At 47.3% G+C, this 19,325-nt stretch overlaps 1 pseudogene across 2 annotated transcripts in view; it reads right to left on the reverse strand.

The window, feature by feature from the left end:
* Positions 1 to 19,325, reverse strand: part of LOC147700841 (epidermal differentiation-specific protein pseudogene) — a 170,978-nt pseudogene that overhangs the window by 93,632 nt on the left and 58,021 nt on the right. The window contains exon 2 of one of the 2 annotated variants that reach the window (XR_015297412.1): positions 4,085 to 4,148. The exons of the other annotated variant lie outside the window; for it this stretch is intronic. The product of XR_015297412.1 is annotated as an epidermal differentiation-specific protein pseudogene, transcript variant X1 (transcript). The remainder of the gene's footprint in view (positions 1 to 4,084; positions 4,149 to 19,325) is intronic. 2 annotated transcript variants of the gene reach the window in all.

Here is a 19,325-nt window from a genome sequence, read left to right on the forward strand (position 1 = left end):
CCATCAGGTAGCGATACGGAACCTATCGTGTCGGCGCAAGAAACAGCTCTAAAAATCACAAAAACAAGAGGAAAGACAGCCCCCACAGGTACAAATAAAACTGTGGCGAATATCAAAACCAAACATAGGAGTAAATCTAAGAATAATTCTAGGTACAAGCACTGTTTCCATGATGTTATTCGTGCCAAGTGCATTTCCTAATCCATCAGAAATTATGTCAGTCTGAGTACCCATTGTAATCAAATTAACATTTTTTGACATAGTTACTAGTTCGGCTGTAGAATGAACGGCACAGGGGCGCTTAGCCGTTGTTGGTTTCTGGGTGCCCATAGCTCGCTTCTGTTTATTAGGTAATATTTTAGTTTTAACATTCCCTCTAGAGTTAGCAGCCTTCGCTCTAGTATTAATGCAGGGGGTGGCCGAGACGATCATAACAGACGCTTCCTGCTGTGGAGATACAAATCTTGAAATGGGAAAAGGACTCTCAGTAGCATTTTGTGGTGATAAATGAGGTGTATTGGCTGGGTTGGTGCCACCCAATGACAGACGTGCCCGTAAAGAAACAGGGTCCAAAGACAGACGACGTTCAGTTAGTGCGATTTCAAGAGTCAGGAGGGATTCTGCCCTTAAGATAAAAGCATCTAGGGTCCCTGCAACTCCTTTTCTTTGAGTCATTTTAAAAATACAGCTCTGCTGAGCGGAATACCCAGTACTAACTGTATGAGTGTGATACCAGATAGTATGGCGAACACCAGGAAATTAAGATGCCTTTCACAGTACCTGGAATTCCTCAACAGATGTATAGCTGGAAGCAGCTATCAGAGGGGGAGCCCAGCCCGGCCTCCTCCAGTCTCGGACGGGCTCATATGGCCCCGCCCTTGGTCCGGGCTTCGTCCGGGCATGCGTCCAGCGGTGCGGGAGTGTGCAGGGCGATTTGTAGTGCCCCTGGCACTCCCCAATGAAGTTGCGGCCGTGGGCAGCCGTTCAGGTGATCTGGGATGAGTTTTCCTCCCAGCAGCGGCAATCCAGAAAAGGCAAAGGCAGAATCAAGGTCCGCAGTGTGGGGGTGTGCAGGGCGATATGTAGTGCCCCTGGCGCTCCTCGATGACGTTGCGGCCGTGCGCGGCCGTTCTGGGAATCAGGGATGTGTTTTCCTCCCAGCAGCGGCAATCCGGAAAGGTTCTTCTTTCATTTCGTCATTCATGAGATTATAGACTGGTAAAACAAGCTGCTTTACATTCCTTCAAGACTTAGCCCGAAGGCTGCTCTCCATAGCTGCCACTAAGACAGCTTTCTATTAAGGTTGTCTTTAACCTAGCATGAATAAGGGTCGTTTAAACTGGTGCAAGGTGCCCAATAGAATAGTGGACAGCATATGCCAGCCCAACTTCTCACATTGGTGTGCAGCGTGTGGGATTCCAGCTTGCCATTGTTTTAGCAGATAATCTCAAGTGTTTGATCATTTGAAAACCACTAAAAGTACCAGCTACAACTCAAGAGAGTTAAGTAGGTAACAACTAGAGTAGGTAGGTGCAGACACCACACCTCACTATTTATGTCTTCAGTTCCAGAAACTAGTGGGTCCCTGCCAGATGTCAGTAAATTACAGGCATACACTTTTGACCAATTCCCTTTCTTAGAGTTAAGGGCTCTGTCTACTATGAGGAAACTGTAAACAGGCCAAAGTGCCAACACCCAATGCCTCAACGAGGAGTTATTTTTAGATGACCTTAGAAAGGCTTCAGAGCCTGAAAGGGTAGGTAGTGGGGTGGGAGCAGTGGATGAGGAAGAGCCCAGTGATCTAATACCACAGGACTCAGACACTGATGCTGACCATGGAGGTGACAATGACCTTGACCTGCATAGTGCAGCTCCTCCTGGAGATGGAGGTATACCAAGAAGACCTAGATCTCCCTCCATTGAGTATGACCATTCTAGTGTATCTATATGGCCTTCTGTCATCTCTTCTCATAGGAGGGACGCCTCCCAGGAGAAGAGAGAGAATCAGATGAGACTACAAGAGGCTCAACTGAGGATAAGGAGATAGCAGGTGGCCTTAGAAAGGGAGTCCCTAGATCTCAAAAAAACTGGAAAAAAGATGGGACTAGAGTCCCATGGTGGCAGCAACTTCCCAAGTGGTAGAGAAAGGTCTCATGGCCACAGGAATTTAAACAAGATTGTCCATCCTTACCAGAGGGGGGATGAAATCCACAAATGGATAACTGCACTGGAGAGGGCCTGCAAAGTTCAGAAGGTCCCCCAGGAGCAGTGGGCAGCTGACTTGTGGCTCTCCTTTGCAGACAAAGGTAGAGACAAGCTCCTCATTGTAAGAGAAAAGGATGCTGATGATTATACAGTGCTGAAGAGTGCTCTGATTGAAGGATTTGGCCTAACCACTGAGCAATATAGAATAAAGTTCAGAGATACCCAAAAGACTCAGACTCAGGACTGGGTTGACCTTGTTGATTGTGCTACTAAGGCTCTGGAGGGCTGGTTACTGGGCAGTAACGTGTTTGATTATACAGGATAATACAACTTGATTATGAGGTAGAAAATCCTTAATAACTGTCAGAATCAGATGCTACATCAGCACCTGGTAGACTCTGACCTAACCTCTCCTGGAGAATTGGGAAAGAAGGCAGACAAATGTGTTAGAACCAGGGTGAAGCAAAAGGTACAGAACCAATGTGGTGACCAGAAGAAGCAAGATCCTAATAAGGGTGGGGAGAAGGGTAAAGACCATAAGTCATCACAAGGTCCCCAAACATCTTCTAAATGTGGGGATTGTTAATGTTCCAAGAAGAAAGGCCAACAAAACTGTGGTGTAAAGTCTGTAAGCAGAACACCCTCTGGACAAGTGATTGCACTAGGTTCAAAGACTCAACTCCAGCCATCATTGCCCGTAAGGCAACTGTTCCCCCTAGTTCAGCTACAAGTGGTGGCACTCAGCAGAAGGGTGTAGTGTTAACCCTGGGTACTGAGGTGGGCTCTTGTCCTTGTCAGAGTTCCAACTCAGGCTGTCCTGATCTGTGTTGGAGGCATTGTTATGACCTCTGGTGAGAGTCCCAGTAACCTGGGCCATTACAAACAGCAGCCTTTGATAAATGGAAGAGAGGTGTTAGCCTACTGGGCATCAGGGGCAAGTGTCACATTGGTGACACAAGACCTTGTGGACCCTGGACAAATCATACTTGGTGACATCTACCATGTGACCAACACTAGCAATGTCAGGACCAACCATGCCCCGGCAGTTGTTAATTTTCATGTCAGGGACTGTATCAGGACAGAAATCCAGAAAATGTTGGATTAGGGAGTTAGTGAACCCTCAGATAGCCCTTGGGCTGGTCCAGTGGTCTTGGTATCTAAACCTCACACTCAGGGTGGTAAGAGAAAGATGGTGTTTTGTGTTGACTACAGGGTCTCAATGCAGTCACTAGGACTGATGCCCATCCAATCCCAAAAGCAGATGAGCTTATAGAACACGTGTTTCGTCGCCTCTGCAAGCTGGTCCATGCGACTTGTTCACGGCTGAACAATTTCGCAGTATTATCGTTTTTGATATGGTGATAATTCCAGGCCACATGTGCTCCAGTGGCGTGAGGCGAAGTTCACTATCAATATCCCAGTGTACATGCGGTTCCTCCGCTTCTTGGCCACCTGAGTTTGTAATGATCTCAAAAGTCGCCGCTTTGCGTACTCACGCCCCACACCGGTTCACTGGAGCACATGTGGCCTGGAATTATTGGCACATCAAAAAAGATAATACTGCAAAAAAATTAAGCTGTGAACAAGTTGCATGTTCTAATTTTCAGAGGCGATGAAACACGTGTTGTCTTGGGTACATTTGAGCAACTTGCAAAGTGAAGACTGATTAAAAAGAAGAAAAATCAACTAACTGACCTGTTTGTTTTGTGTACTAATAATTTCTGAAAAGATCTGTTTTGTAACTTACGTGTGCTGGGGTACAATCATATAATCTATACTCTAACATGTGTTATAATTCATGTGGGGATGGGACAGGAGTATGATCAAGTGAATTCCCTCACATTTCCCTTTTTGATTGCAAATGTAAGCAAACACCTACCTTGGGCTTATCTTCTTTTTCTGAGGGGAAAATGTACTCTACAGAGGCCTAGAATCTTCTGAGTCTAAGAGAAAAAGAAGAGATCAAATAATAATTCATGGGATTTTCAGACAATTAAATAAAATGCCTTCTACATAGAAACTAAAGTGTCTATGCCTCCTATTTTGAGAGAGAGTATTACCAAAACAATATTACTGAACCAAACAATAGACACATTGTGGAGAATGGGGTCAACTGCCATCTGATGGAATACATCATGTATCAACTACAGGACGGTCAACACAAGTTAGAGTGGGCTCTCGAAAGACACATGATACAGGCAGAAATAGTTAGAACAGTATTTGCTAATGCTATCTGTTCCCAAGGGGGGAACTTGACTAAAATGGCGGAAGAACAAACACAACTGATTGTTGGAATAGGCAAAGATGGAGTTTTGATCTATCCAGTGATATGGTTCCCTACAAAAATATATTTTTTTGTGAGGACCAAATAGACTTTATTCTAAATTTTGAAAGAGCCACTCAAGCCAGTGCCTAGGCACAAGACCGGTGGCCCTTTTATCTTGCACCGCAATTAACAGGAGAAGTACAACCCGCCTATCAAATTACTAATAGTGATGGCACTTCTACCTATGCTGAAGTCAAGAAGATTATCCTTGCTTGCTTAAGGGTGGATGATGAGACTCAGAGATTAAACATTTAGAAATCAGAAAGCAGCCCATGGAGGTACCCCGAAAATGTTTATTTTACAAAATTAAAGATGCTGCAGACTGCTGACTGTAACCTCTAGAATCAACTAAGGAAGAGGTTATGGAGAAAATGTATCTTGAACAGCATTTAGAGGCCCTCCCCTTTCAGACTCAAATATGGCTATAACAGCATGCAGGACTAACTTTGGACCATGCTGTCAACATGGCTACTAAGTTCACCAGTGGTCAGTCCCGGGGAGTTCCTACAGCCTTTGAGAAAACAACTAAACCTTTGTCACCTTCTAATCCAAAGTGGAAGAGATAACTGAACAAAAACACCTTAGAATCATCCAGGAATAAATTAGGGAAACCAGAACCCCTTGTTATTACTGTGCCTCGGTGTTAGAAATTAGTGGAGAGGGTACATATAACTAGATTCTGTAAGAATAGAAAGTAAGAAGGGAAAGAAGAACCCATGGGTGTCAGCTATGTTCCCTGAACTGTTCTGTATGCACAAGAAACTGGGCCCATACATTATGTGAGTTTAAAGATAAAGGGCATTCCTATCACAACTTCATTAAACTTGGCATGTAGGTATTCAGTAGTTTCAAGTTTCAAGTTTATTTTATTTGCATAGTTTGTTAAAACCATTGCAGTACAAACATATGTCATCACAGACCAATTTTTGGATATAAAAACTCCGTAGTTATAAAAGGATAAAAGTTCTATTACAAAAACTGTAAAATAAAAATTCAGATATTAGAAGTCACTTATTCAGGCACGTTATAACCAGAAATGCATGTCACATTTGTTTATACCACAGTAATTCTTGGATATAATACTTTGTTTCTAAATGCACAGGTAAATTGAAAAGTTAGATTTCAGCCAATATTATGATTTCCGGCAATTTCTTTTGGCATGCTGTCAGAAATTTTACCAAAGCGCAGTTTAGTTGGGGGTCACTTGGAGCAAGGCAAGCCAGAACAGCCTGCCTCCTAGTTCGAATTCCACGCTGGTTGAATTTTACTTTTAATATTTGTAGCCGTTATTGTGAGAGTTGTTTGCAGCAGCATAATAGATGCAGCAGATATTTCGATGCTAACCCGCATAGGCGGCACCTAGGGTCCACCTTCTCCTTCAGCCAGGGCGGAGAGTGCTGAGTGCCAGGTAACACGCCAAGTCTAAACTTCATGAAGCTGATTTTTGTATGCCTAGCGTAACCCGGTTTAAGTACTTCTGGGCTGCTTGCTCACAGTATGTATTCAGAGTCATCCAACCATGAGACCTTTCAGCGAGTGAGGCTTTGTCCCCCAGCCATGATAGGTATTTGACTGATTTCCAAACTAGTTTCTTAAGTTCACCGAAGCTGGTGTGAGTTTCCCACAGTTGGTTCAGTCCCAATTTGTGTAATCCTTCTTTGAGGTGTCTTGCTGTGGGTGAGGTAGTGTGTCTCCTTATCTCTTTCCATAACTGTGCATTTAATGACCCTGAAGCGGCTTTTCGTATTTTATCCCTCATTATGTATTATGCCCCATGTCTCACTAGAGATTGCTTCTGGATGCCAAACTCGAGCCTTATTTGCGAGGGGGAGGTGTATTTGGGTAGCCCAAATATAATCCTAAACGTGCTTGTAACTGTGGAGTCCAGTAATTTTGCGTCTCTTCCTTTCTGGGCTTTGCTTCCATAAGTTATTGTCGGCAATACCTTTGCACGAATCACCTCAACTATGGCAGAATCAAAGGATTTGGTTAATGAGATTGCCAGAGCGATTCCTTTGTGCTTGTTGCTGTTTCTATGTGCAAGGAATTGGCCTCCTTTGTCAATATTTACACCCAGGTATTTGTATTCCGTGGTGCTCTCTATTCGGGTGTTGCCCCAGCACCATGCTGAGGGTTTTTCCCTTTTTTTGCTCACGGTGATGGTTTCAGTTTTATCAAGGTTTATCGCTAGACCGTTTTCTTTTGAGTAGTCTTGTGTGGCATTTATAAGATGTTGGAGGCCTACTCTCGTTTTACTGATCTAGTGTATGTCGTCTGCGTATAAGAGACATGGCACTAAGATGTCTCCCAGTTTTGAAGCATGTGAGTTACAGGCATTTAATATCGGTGTAAGGTCAGCTACAAACAGGATAAAAAGTGTGGGGGCCAGAATGCAGCCTTGTTTAAGCCCTTTGTCCGATGGAATGCACCACGAGAAGTGTGTTCTGTCGCCCAGCTTTATCTGGACCCAGGTGTTAGTGTGCAGGTCTATCAGGAGGTTTAGAAGGGATTGAGGGAACCCCCAGTTATGTAGTTTGGACGACAGTCTGTTTCGTTTTACATGATCGAAAACTGCTTTATAATCAATAAAGCACAAATGCAAGGAGCTCCCAGTCATTTCCACCTTGTCGAAAAGCATTGCCATCGTTATTATATTTGTGGTCGTCCCCACATTCTTTGCAAGGGGATGATGGATTTTGCTTCTGCCCAGGACTGGAGCTCTTCCAGGAGCATTCCCGCGACTGTCCCCTAAACGAAATAGGGTAATTTGATGGGACAACTCAAGGAAGACAAAAGTGTAGTCTAGTATAGTGTTTATTCTGGATGAGCAGTATGTTGCTAAGGGGTAATTATCTCCTCTTCGTCTTCCATTTAGCGCTCTTAAATATAAGTGTCCCAGTTCCTCCAAGGCCGACTTTCCCGCCTTTGTTTGCTTGCTTGAGAGTGGCTCCCCTCGCATTGGAATGTTCCAGATTGTGTTTTGTATAGACATTTCGGCGTCCGCAGAGGACCCCATTACATTTATGATTAGATCACCCATAAGAATGAGCTCCGTTGATGGTCCTTCTGTAATATAAGTTTCTACCAACTTGCACATTTCTTTTATTAATTGGCCTTTTCGCTTTGGTTGGATATAAAAGTTGATTATTGTGATGTTAAGATCTATTGCTCGTGTTGTGCCTGGAGAGTATACGTTTACAGCAAGAACTGCAGATGAAGGAGAACCTAGATCTCGGACAGTAAGATTGATTCCACATGCAACATATATGGCCAGACCCCCTGAAGATGGCCGTATTTGGCCTCAGATAGTGCACTTGTGTAGAAGTGCAGAAATCCTTGCAAGTGTGGGTGTTCGCTCAGCCAAGTCTCTTGTAGAGCCACGATGTCAAAGGCCCTGATATAGTCAATGAAATCCGCTTCCAACAGTTTGCTTGCCAGGCCGTTCACGTTCCAAGAACATATCCGTAGAGACCCCCTTGTGTCTGATCTTTTTTATGTCCCGCTAGGTCGTCAATCATTTTTTCTGTTGTTTATTGTTCTTGAGATCCATCTTATGTCGGTGTCCTATTTCGGTGTTGTTGTGGGGTCTTGATGACTTTCACATTCTACCAAGAACCCTTCTCCATTTGTTTTACTTTGCCCCCTGGTTCCTTTCAGTACCGAGGTGATGGACCTGCCATCGGGTACCGGATTTTCAGCTGTGCATTTTGGCCTCAGCAGGTCGGGATATTCTAGCTTAATGTGTGGAGTAATGGTTATCCCCCAGCTCTTGAAAGTATCCCTCTCTCTGTATATTCTTTGTGCAATGGTAGATGAACCCCATGAAGCACACGTTTTTTCCCCAGACGCGGAATCCTTGCATTTAATACATTTGATCGACACTAGGTCAGTTGACGAGATTTCAGACAGGGATGGTATGTGGGATAGTAAGCGAAGGATGTTGCTGCGATTCATAATGTCAAACTTGCCCTTAGGGATGTATTCTGGTGTGAACAGCAGTGCTGTCGTTTCCTGCCAGTTTATGCCGTTGGAGACTGTTTCTTGCATATTTGATTGTGCTGCAGCATAATTCTGGTGCTCACCTGTTTTTCTATGAGTCCCGACAGCTCCTGTCAATTGGTTGTAATTTCCAGCTTCCATCAGTTGACTCACTGGCTCACTCTGATATTGTTCCATGCTGATGTGGTTGAGCTCTGAGAAGGCCTCAAGATTCTGTCTCTGACGATAATCTGTGTTTTTGGAGGTGGGAATTGGTATGTCTGTCGTGACCTTGCTTCGGGATTTGCAAGTGCTAATATTCTCTGTTTTCATAAAGGCCGTGGCCTGGTTGAGATTAAGGTCCGTTTTTGTGATTTCTGAGTCTATGCGTATTATACCTTGGTTTGCTGAGTTCACTTTGCTTCCGCAGAGACGTGACCATTAATATTTGTATTTTGCACAATTCCTGGAGGCATGCCCTCCTGGTTATGTGCTTGCAACTGACTTATACTCGTATTTTCTGTTTTAGTATTTTTGCTGCCTTTCAGCCACTCCACCGGACTTCATTGGACTGACCACAGCTCCGTCCACTTAAGCTTCAGAAGAACCATGACCCAACACCACCCGCAACAGGTTCCTCGCAGGAGCTGGAGCAAGATCACCGCCGACCAGCTCACCACCTCCCTCAGCCAGAACCCTCCCGCCAGCACAACGGACCCCAACGAAGCAGCCAGCAACCTCACACAGTGGATCACCAACTGCGAAGACGACCACACACCACTGAAGACTCCTCCCAGCAGACCCGGCAGCAAGAAAGCCTCTTGGTTCACCGACGAACTTAAGAACTTCAAGAAGAACTACTACCCCCTAGAGAAAGCCTGGCGCAATGACCAGACCACAGACAACATGACAGCCCTCAAGCACGCCACCCGCAAACACCACCAGCTGATCCGCACCACCAAGAAGACAGCATTCATAGAACGACTAAACAACAATGCCCACAACAGCAAGGAACTCTTCAGCATCGTCAAAGAGCTCTCCAACCCCAGCGCCGGAAACAACGACATCACTCCCTCGCAAGACCTCTGCGACTCGCTCGCCTCGTTCTTTCACAGCAAGATCGCCGACATACACTACAGCTTTGGCGCACAGACCATGCACCCAACCTCCGAACCAATGACCCCCACCACCACCCTCTGCGCCTGGACCCCGGTCAGCACCGAAGACACCACCCACACGATGAACACATCCACTCCGGATCACCAACCGACCCCTGCCCCAACCACGTCTTCAACAAGGCATACTCCATCATCGCACCCCAACTCCGGGACATCATCAACACCTCCTTCAACACCGCCACCTTCCCGGAGAGCTGGAAGCACGCCGAGCTCAGCGCCCTCCTGAAGAAACCAACAGCGGACCCCACCGACCTCAAGAACTTCCGCCCCATCTCGCTCCTCCCTTTTCCTGCCAAAGTCATCGAGAAGACCGTCAACTGACAGCTTGCCGCCTTCCTCCAGACGAACGGATCCCTCGACCACTCGCAGTCCGGTTTCCGAGCCAACCACAGCACAGAGACCGCCCTCATCGCAGCCACCAATGACATCAGATCCCTGCTCGACAACGGGGAAACAGAGGCCCTCATCCTCCTGGACCTCTCCGCAGCGTTCAACACTGTCTGCCACCGAACCCTAGTGCAGCGCCTCAGCAACATCGGAATCCAAGACAAGGCACTGGAGTGGATCATCTCGTTCCTCACCGGAAGAACCCAGAGAGTCCGCCTCCCCCGTTCAGATCTGAGGCCACCGAAGTGATCTGCGGCGTACCACAAGAATCATCACTCAGCCCCACCCTCTTCAACGTCTACATGAGCCCCCTAGCAACGCCAACACAACCTCAACATCATCTCCTACGCCGACGACACCCAGCTGATCCTCTCCCTCACCAACGACCCCGTCATCGCCAGAACCAGCCTACATGAAGGGATGAAAGACGTCGCCAAGTGGATGAAGAACAGCCGCCTGAAACTGAACTCAGACAAGACGGAAGTCCTCATCCTGGGATCATCGCCCTCCGCCTGGGATGACTCCTGGTGGCCCCCTGCCCTGGGCACCACTCCCAAGCTAACGGACAACGCGCGTAACCTGGGCTTCATCCTGGACTCCTCCCTCTCGATGACCAGACAAGTCAACGCCTTCTCATCATCGTGCTTCAACACCCTGCGCATGCTCTGAAAGATCTTCCGGTGGGTCCCCACCGAAACCATGAAGACGGTCACCCAGGCACTCGTCACCAGCCGACTGGACTACGGAAACACCCTCTACGCCGGAACCACAGCCAAACTTCAGAAAAGACTCCAACGAATCCAGAACGCCTCCACACGACTCGTCCTGGACATCCACCGACACAGCCACATCTCTGGCCGCCAGAAAGACCTGCACTGGCTCCCCGTCAGCAAGAGGATCACGTTCAGACTCCTCACCCACGGACACAATGCTCTCCACGACCTGGGCCCCAAGTACCTCAACAACCACCTGACCTTCTACACTCCCACCCGCCAGCTACGATCAACCAGTCTCGCCCTCGCCGCCGTTCCACCCATCCGCAGAGCCACCACCGGAGGAAGATCCTTCTCCTACCTGGCAGTCAAGACATGGAACTCCCTCCCCACCCACCTCCGGCTAACCCAGGACCATCTCTCCTTCAGGAAGCAACTCAAGACCTGGCTTTTCGAGCAGTAACGGACCCCTCTTCCCCAGCGCCTTGAGACCCCTCCGGATGAGTAGCGCGCCATACAAATGCTATGATTGATTGATTGATTTTATGAAGCTGTTCCTTCCCAAGGATGGCTGTGTGAGTTCGGTCTCCGTGGCCTCTCCTGATTGCTCCATCACTCTGGCTTCTGTGGTTCTGGATGTAAGGTTACGACTTAATGCCTCCCTCATAATAGGGCCATTAGTTTTGGTTGTCTCTGGTATTGGTGGATTGCCTTGATCAAGCTCACTCTTGATTGATGTTTTCCCGATTTGCTTTTGGTTCCGACCTTTGCGTTTTTGTGCTCGTCTTTGTTTTGCCTTCAGTTTGCTTTCCCCTTTTCCCTCTTCTGGAGTCTTGGTCACTTTATTTTCAATCTTTGTTTTCTGACCACGAGTTTCGTTGCCATCAGTTTGTAGTTGTTTAATCGTAGTGAGATCATTCCCACCGTTTGTGACTACTGGTTGGTGAGTTGTCGTGTCTATGTAGTTTCTAGTTAAGGGCTTTTCCACTATTGACTCAGAGCGATAGATGGATGCACATTTTTTTACTTGTGCGCAAATATCGTTTAGCATTGTTGGAAGAGTGGCTAGTTTGTCTACCATTGGGCTGCAAGCACAGTTTTGACTGTTGGCTAAGGCATAATCCTGAATATTCTGCAAAGAGGTGTTCAGTGTTCCTAGCTTAATATCAATTACGACCACGAACACTGCCAAGGTGTTCATTAAAGTCAATATGGTGTCCATTTTGTCGGACTGATATTGCAAGGCTTCTACCAGGAGTTGCACTGTTTTTAGTAAACTTGCCCATGAATTCCCATTCTCCGACTGGTGCATATTTTCCAATTGTTTCTTGGGTGCACTCTTTGGACATCCTGGTGCATTTGTTTTTGCTTGTGGGCCCTCTTTTCTTGTAAGGGACGTATGCCCCGCTTGCTCCTCCACCTTTATACCTGCTGTGGTGTTCTTCCTACCGTGGTCTTGAGAGTATTTTTCGAGGAGTGCCTCCCATTCTTCCTTGTCAAGGTCTGAAAAATTGTCCATATTTTCGCTCACGTCCAGTTGCTCCATCCACTTTGATGGTGTGTCACAGTATTGTTTTGGGATAGTGGTATAGTAGATAGTTTTTTATTTTCAAAGCCCTGATTTTCATTAAGAGTTTCCGGACCGCCCTCTAACTTTTTTATATTTTCCTTTGCCTTAGTGGGCGAGTAAGATCTTTCCTTTGCCCGTTGATTTTCTTCATGGCTATCTAACTCGTGAATACTTAGGACTTCTAATGTGACACAATTGCCCCGTCCGGCCTTGTGTTGTACTTTGCTCTCAGGAAAAGGAGTGTTTGTAATGACGTTTTCTTCGAGACTCCGAGGCCCTTTTCTTTCATCGGTGACTTCCCAGTCGTCTCTCATCCTTTGTTGGTTCTGTACCTTCTTCCATACGTTTGTTTGTTACGGTCTCAGACCTCCTGGGGCCTGAGCTTGTTAGAAATGATGCGGTTGTTGGTTCGTTTATTTGTTCAATTGTTGGCAGAATAAATAAGCTGTTTGGGCCCATTACGTCTGCCCTGCTGCTTTGATGTGTAATTCCGTCACCCTCTCTGCTTCCAAGTTGGTTTAGGGGCTGTGGGGGATTCAAAAGGCCTATTGTGGGAGTGGGGCCTGAAGGAAGAGTGTCGCCAGCGTTTTTTAAGAAACAAAATGTTGTGTCTATTTTAGGCTGAAAAAAGTAATTCTTTGAACCGTTTTCCCCCTGAAATTGATTTATTTACGTTGCCTGATTTTTTTGATATTTGGGGTTAGCTCAAGTATTGCATCAGGTGTTTGAGTAGCTGGTCTGGTTTTGGCCTGTGGTTCGCCAATGGAGCCAGCAGGTGCTTTCAGCTTCCTTTTCCGCTTGCTGGAATGATTAGTAGATGTAACGCCACTGCGCACGCATCCTGAACTCATGCTCGGTGATGATTTGATAGTGCAATGTAACTCCCACAGGGAGGGAGTATTGCGGTGTTAGCAGCTGGTCGTGGAAGTCCTCCTGCTGCACCCCCCTCTTTCGCCACTGCTATCTATGCGGGCAGCACGCAATCACCCCGCCAAAGACAGGGGTGGAGAGCAGGGAAGAGAGCTTACACCCTCGTAGCCCTTGCGCTGTCAGTATTTTCGCGGCTCGGCCGTGTAGCAACAGATTCCACACTGCTCCTGCTGCAATCCTGCTGCAATTGGAGGTGAGAAGATTGCGGGAGGATTGCGATTGCGATACGTTGCCGAGCGCCCTCTCAGCCTCACAACCTCACAACCCCGTGGTCCCCTGCTGCTTTTAGAAAGTTCACATGGCGCTGGCCTTGAAAAATGCTGACAGAGGATGGCCTCCCACGGCAGGCGAGTGGATCAGGCAATCAAGCTCTGCGAGGGCAGTATGTGGGCTGTGGGTGGCTGTAGCAGTAGCGGTATCCCCAGTCTCATCGACCCCACCATGCCACCACCCTATCCTTTGCTCACCTGCCTCACTTGCCTCTCGCTTCACGCTCCTACTCGCCTGCAGCCTGGATGGGCGCCTTGCTCGCCACCCGGTCAGCTGCAGGCTCAGTCCCGAGCTCAACCTCTCACCAGCGCCCTCCGTACAGCCTCCAGGTGCGCCAGTGCTCTGATGCTCTCTTCGCAGCACCGCAAAACCAGCGCGGACCCGACACGGCGCCGTAGCTTCACAGCGCCGGTTCTGCCAGTTCTGCTGGTTCTGTCCCACTTGTGCGGGTTTCGCGGCTTGTCACACCCCTCACGATTCTCGAGGGACACTACAGTAGCAGCCACCGCCACCGCTCTCCTGCCCTGCGTGCCTGCTTCCTTCCTCGTTCTTGCTGCTCTCGCAAAACCAGGACAGTAGGTATTCAGTAGTTAAGAGCGAGTTAGTAGAACCCTCCCAAATAATCCCAAATGAGCGAGTGGGGATACATTGCGTGCATAAGAAAAGTAAGGTATATCCAGTAGCACGGTTAACAATTACTAATTCTTTAGGACAGGTAAGTATGGCGGAAGTTTGGGGTCCTTCCTTATTCATGATTATTCTGGAAACAGATAATGCTTACTGTTTTGACCTTTTGCTTGAAAATCTTACCCACAGGAATAAATCTATGAATCTTAGAACCAAGGGGGAACCCCCTGTCCACAATTTTTTATTTTTATTTTTATTTATTTTGAAAGTTTTGTATAGCGCTGGCTAGACCCAGGGGTATCAGAGCGCTTTACATGATCGGGATAGAGTAAGGCATACATGGTATATAAAACATAAAAACAAAGTAAAACACAACAAAATTACAAAATTATGAGGAATGAAACATGAGTTAAAAACAATATAATACTGGTAATGTAGGTAGGTAGGATTAAAGGAAGAGGGCCGTGAATTCTAGAGAAAGATATGAAATAGTGAGATGAGATCATGAATCAGGAACAGGATTAAGATCCCCAGTAGTAGTTAAGGAGGTGGGTTTTGAGGTCTGTTTTGAAGCTGGCGTATGAGGAGTTACAGCGAAGGTTTTTTGGGAGGGAATTCCAGATAGTAGGGGCTTTTCCAGAGAAGGAGCGAGATTGTGGGGTTTTCTTTTTGTGCAGAGGAGGGATTAGGAGGAGGGCATTGGAGCTTCTCAGAGGGCGCGTGGTGCCAGCGATGAGGAGTTTCTTGGATAGGTACTGCGGTGTGTTTTGATGGAGTGCTTTATGAGTGATGCAGGCCGTTTTGTAAGTTGATCTTCGTTTGATAGGGAGCCATTTAAGCGATTTGAGAGTTGGGGAGGTATAATCGAAGCGTTTGGAGTCAGTGATGAGCCTGGCTGCAAGGTTGAGCACAGCTTTAATGGGAGCAAGGTGGACCCTGGGGATTCCGTTGAGGATGGCGTTGCCATAGTCAATACGTGAAAGAACCAGTGATTGAACTGCAAGTTTAAAATCATCGATGGGTAAGAATGGTTTGATTTTCTTGAGGTGACGGAGAGTGAAGAGGGCTCCTTTGGCAGAGTTTATAATGTGAACGTTAAGGGTGAGAGTGTTGTCGATAGAAATGCCAAGCGATTTGACGGAGTTGGACAGTGTGAGTGAGCAGTTGAGTCCGTTAAGATCTGAGATCCACGATTGAATGGGGAGACGGCTCTTTTTAGGGGTAAAGAGGATGATTTCAGTTTTATTTGGGTTTAGTTTGAGATGATTTGACTGGAACCAAGCTTGTATATTTTGAAGGGAGTTGTTCAGGTGTAAGATGTCAGCGTGGGTTTTAATCTTGTAATGGATTTGGGTGTCATCAGCGTATAGGTGGTAGATGATGCCTGCTTGTTTAAGGATGAGAGTGAGGGGTTCCATAAAGAGGTTAAAGAGGGAAGGGGAGAGGATAGAACCTTGGGGGACTCCAAGGGAGACAGGAGAGGGGTTAGAGAGACAATTTTGAATTTATATTTGCTGAGTTCGGTGTTGAAGGTATGAGGTGAACCATTTGAGGGCTGTGTTGTTAAGGCCGAAACGGGCCATAAGAACATTGAGTAAGGCTGTATGGTTGACAGTATCGAATGCTTCGGAGAGATCAAGAAGGATAAGAAGGGACGTCTCCCCATTATCAAGTGATTGATGGATGTCATCCAGGACATTGAGCATTGCCGTTCCGGTGCTGCAACCTCTCCTGAAACCAGACTGAAGGGGGTCGAGAAGGTTAAAGTTTTCGATGCGTCTGTCAAGTTGTATTAAGACACATTTTTTAAGGACCTTTGAGAGAAGAGGGAGGTTGGAGATAGGGCGGAGATTGTTAAGGTGATTTGGGTCAGCATTTGGATTTTTAATAATGGGCGCGATTTGACCAAGTTGAAGGGAGGTGGGGACCCATCCAGTGGAGAGAGAGGTGTTGATAATTTTTGTCCCGAATGGGGCGATGATGTGTTTAAGGGTGGGGACAAGGTTTGAGGGTACAGGGTCTTTAGTGTGGGAGGACGGTTTAAGATTTCCAATTATTTTTAGGACTACTAGCTCTGTGACGGGGAGGAAGTTGAGCAGGGATGCATTGTTCTTTAGTTGTGAGTCAGGAGAGTTGGTAGCCGGTGCAGTGGTAGGAGGTTGGTCAGTGGAGTGGTTGGAGGGTTAGAGAAGAGGGAGGGTGAGAGGGGTCGTAAGGGAGTGCGTTGGAGGGTGTATTTGTGGGAGGGAAGGATTGATCAATTTTGGCAATTTTTTCAGAGAAGAAATGGGCAATTTCGTCGCATCTGGCCAAGGAGGCTGTCATATTTGGAGGTGCTGGGAAGGTTTGTTTGCGAATTATATTGAAGAGTTCCCTGGGTCTGATTGTGGCATGATCTAGTTGAGTGCGGAAGAAGGATGCCTTTTGCTTGAAGATGTATTTTTTGTATGTGGACCTGGCATGTCTAAGTTGAGCCAGATGGGATGGAGAGGGTTGGTGTCTCCAGGTTCTTTCAGCTAGTCTGAGTGCCCGTCTTTCATTATTTAACTCTGTGTTAAACCAAGAGATTGAGGGGGTGTTCCTTTGGGTTTTGTGTTTAGGCGGGGCCAGTTCATCCAGAATGCCAGTGACAGTATTGTTGAAGAGTTCAGTGAGCTCATTCGCATTTTGTGAGTCAGGAATGAGAAGGAGTTGAGCTTGGAGTTTAGATTGTAGCGTGTCTGGGGGGATACCTTTTAGGTTCCTTGTTAATTTTTTTGGTCTGTTAGCTTTAGAGGCAGGGAGGCTTGCTGAGGTATCTATGGTGAACAGTATAAGGTGATGGTCAGACCAGTCAATGGGGATGATATTGGTCACAGATGTCAGGTCGTCATTAGACATAATGACGTCAAGTATGGCTCCTTTAGTGTGTGTTGGGGATGAGCAAAGTTGTTTGAGTTTGCTGATCTCAAGGAGAGTAGTAAGGAGGGAGATAGTGGGGTCATTGGTATCGTTCCAATGGAGGTTAAGATCCCCAAGAAAGATATTTTTGAGTTAGATAATGCAGATTTCGTCAGGAGCTCAGAAAGGTCCTCAATGAAGGGCTGTGGTGGACCCAGGGGACGGTAGATGTTGTGCAGGCGAATGGGGAGGGAGTTTTGGGTTGATAGTTTGGCTTCTAGGTATTCGCAGGAGGAGTAGCCTGGGTTAGTAACAAGGGATAACTGGAAATCATTTTTGAAGATAATGGCGAGACCACCTCCCACCCTGATTGGTCTGTCTTTTCTAAGATTAGAGTAACCAGGAGGGGAGAGTAGGTCGGGTATGCTCGCCGAGTGGTCCTTTAGCCTGGTTTCTGTGAGGAATGCAATATCAATGGATTCACTCAGGATTGTTTCAGAAATTTCCGTGGCGTGCAAAACAGCGGATCGGCAGTTGACGAGCATTCACTTCAGGGGTGCTGGGTAGTATATGGAGGGTGGGCACAAAGGGATCAACGTGAGTTGGGGTGGTAGTCTGGGGGAAGAGGGGGAGGAAGGGGTTCTATTGGTGCCTATAATAACAGGGATGGGGGCGTGAGGTATTGGGGGTTTGTGGTTGGTACATTAGGAAGGTAGGAGTTGTATAGGTCGACAATGTCAGACGGGGAGAGATGGTTAGAAGTGCGACGAGGTCTGTGTGTATCGCGGCGGAGAGGAAGTGATCTCCAGCTGTTGTGTGTGGTGTGAGGGCTTTTTGAGGGAGGATGGGAGGGGGTTTTATGGTGAGGGAGGTTTTTAGCGCTGAGGAGGATGAAATCTTTCCTGAGTCGGGTCAGTTCAGTAGTAGTTACGTTGACAAAGACATATTCAATGTTTTGTAGGCCTTGGGCAATTAAGGAGAGGTGAGATGTCGAAAGGGCGCGGTCAGAGTTGTTTGAGGAGGGTAGATTTGTGTGCGAGGGTGGAGGTGGCGGAGGATACGTGTGATGTAAAGCGATGGGGGTGGGCGTTTTGGGGGGTTCGGTAGTCAAGTTAGGTCGGTCAAGTTTGACTTTATGTAGGTTCGGAGGCATCTGGTTCTGGGGAGGGATAGTGGAGGCATGGGTGAAAAGAGGAATATGGCCTGGGGAAAGGGGGCGGTCTTGAATAGTTGCAGAAGGTGGCATGTTGAGTGGGTGGTGAGATTGCGTGGTAGGTGAGGTACGAGGGGTGACCTAGCTGTTATTTGTCGGTGGCAGGGTTAGGTTATTTGGGGGGCATAGAGTTTCTGGAGAAGCGGGTGATTGAGGGGAGAGGGCGGTAGAGTACATGGTTGGTTTGGCCAGCAGGAGGGCATTTGGCAGGTCAAGGGGAGGTGGGGTCGTGGGAGGGGAGTGGTAAATGGGCGATTGGGAGTGGGTAGGTGAGGAGTGAGGGGTGACTGAGCTGTTAAGTGTCAGTGGGGGGTTAGGTTGTTTGGGGGGCTTAGAGTTTACGGTAAGGCAGGAGATTGTGGGGAGGGTGCGGAGGAGTACGTGACTGGTTGAGCCAGGGGGAGGGCATTTGTCAGGTCGAGGGGAGGTTCGGTTGTGGGAGGGAAGTCATAAATGGGTGGTTGGGAGTGGGGGCTATCATTTCTCAAGGTGGAGTCCGGAGTTCAAGGGGGTAGGGGAAGAGAGGGAGATATAAGGGGGAAGAGAGGTATGTAATTGAGGATGAAGGATGTCATTTTCAGTAGAGAGGTCCGAGTAGGGAGATAGTGAAGTCCATTGTTGGGTGACAGTGTTAATTGGGTGGTTAAGAGTGGAGGTGGAGCAGGGGGGGAGGGGGGAGGTGTTAGGGGTGCTATTTGCTTGGGGAGGTGCAGTATTTGGTGCCGAGTGTTCGAGGAGGAGGGACATAGTGCTGAAATGGAGTTCGAAGATGGAAAGATGGGATGAGATGGCTTGTATGAGGATGTTACCTGTTTTGTAGATGGAAATATTAACATCACCATGAAAGGCTGGGGAGGGAGTGGTGGATATTTTGGATCCATGTGGAATTTGGGTTATTTTAGAGATTGGGAGGTGTTGAAGGAAGAGGCTCTTCTATTTGGAGGGGCGTTTGGAGTAAAAGATGTATAGCACCCAGTATTCCCCATCCGAGTTTATCTGAGTTTTATTAAACAAAAAAAGGCCTGCTTCATCATTTGGGCAGGGATGG

Source organism: Lissotriton vulgaris, chromosome 7 (genome assembly GCF_964263255.1).
Source record: "Lissotriton vulgaris chromosome 7, aLisVul1.2, whole genome shotgun sequence".
In the NCBI taxonomy this organism is placed as follows: domain Eukaryota; kingdom Metazoa; phylum Chordata; class Amphibia; order Caudata; family Salamandridae; genus Lissotriton; species Lissotriton vulgaris.